Genomic DNA, 638 nt, shown 5'->3' on the forward strand with positions numbered 1-638 from the left:
TTGTCTTTTGCTCCCTTTTTTTCTTATCTTATCTTATAGAGGGAGATCCTTTCGGGCAAAGAATATAGTTCCTTTGGTCAGCTGCTCATGTGTGTGTTCTGAGTCTGCGTTCATAAGTCTGTGTTTTGAGAACATTGCGTTTAGATCCAGTCTGTTGGGACATTCTGTACAAGAGCTGAGGCCTTCTTTCTGCTAAAGATCTCAAATTTCCGCCGCAGTCGCCATCAAGGACCTTTTTTGAGGTTTTGAAGGATGTGTCTCTATCCTTGCACGCCATTGATATCTTTAGTCTCTGCTGTAATGTATGACGCTCTAAGTTACTCACTTTCAGTAACCGAATGAGCAGCGTGAGAAATACGGTTTCCATTTTAACATTGACATTCTTAATACGCCCTTTCTAATTTTATTTTCTACTTGCTCTGGTTATCAGTTATCAGTAACTTTTGTGGAAGTCTCGGAAACCTACGAAGCCTCTTTCCTCATGATAAAATATGATATATATTTGTCGCAAGAGCGCCTTCGCGTATTTTTATATATATTTCAAACGATTCATATCTAAACCAAACTTTCGCCATTACTGACTTCACTGCGTATACGTTAGTGAGATAAGTTTTCACAATCAAAATTGAGAAAATGAA

The sequence above is a fragment of the Penaeus monodon genome, chromosome 20 (assembly GCF_015228065.2).
Source record: "Penaeus monodon isolate SGIC_2016 chromosome 20, NSTDA_Pmon_1, whole genome shotgun sequence".
NCBI lineage: Eukaryota > Metazoa > Arthropoda > Malacostraca > Decapoda > Penaeidae > Penaeus > Penaeus monodon.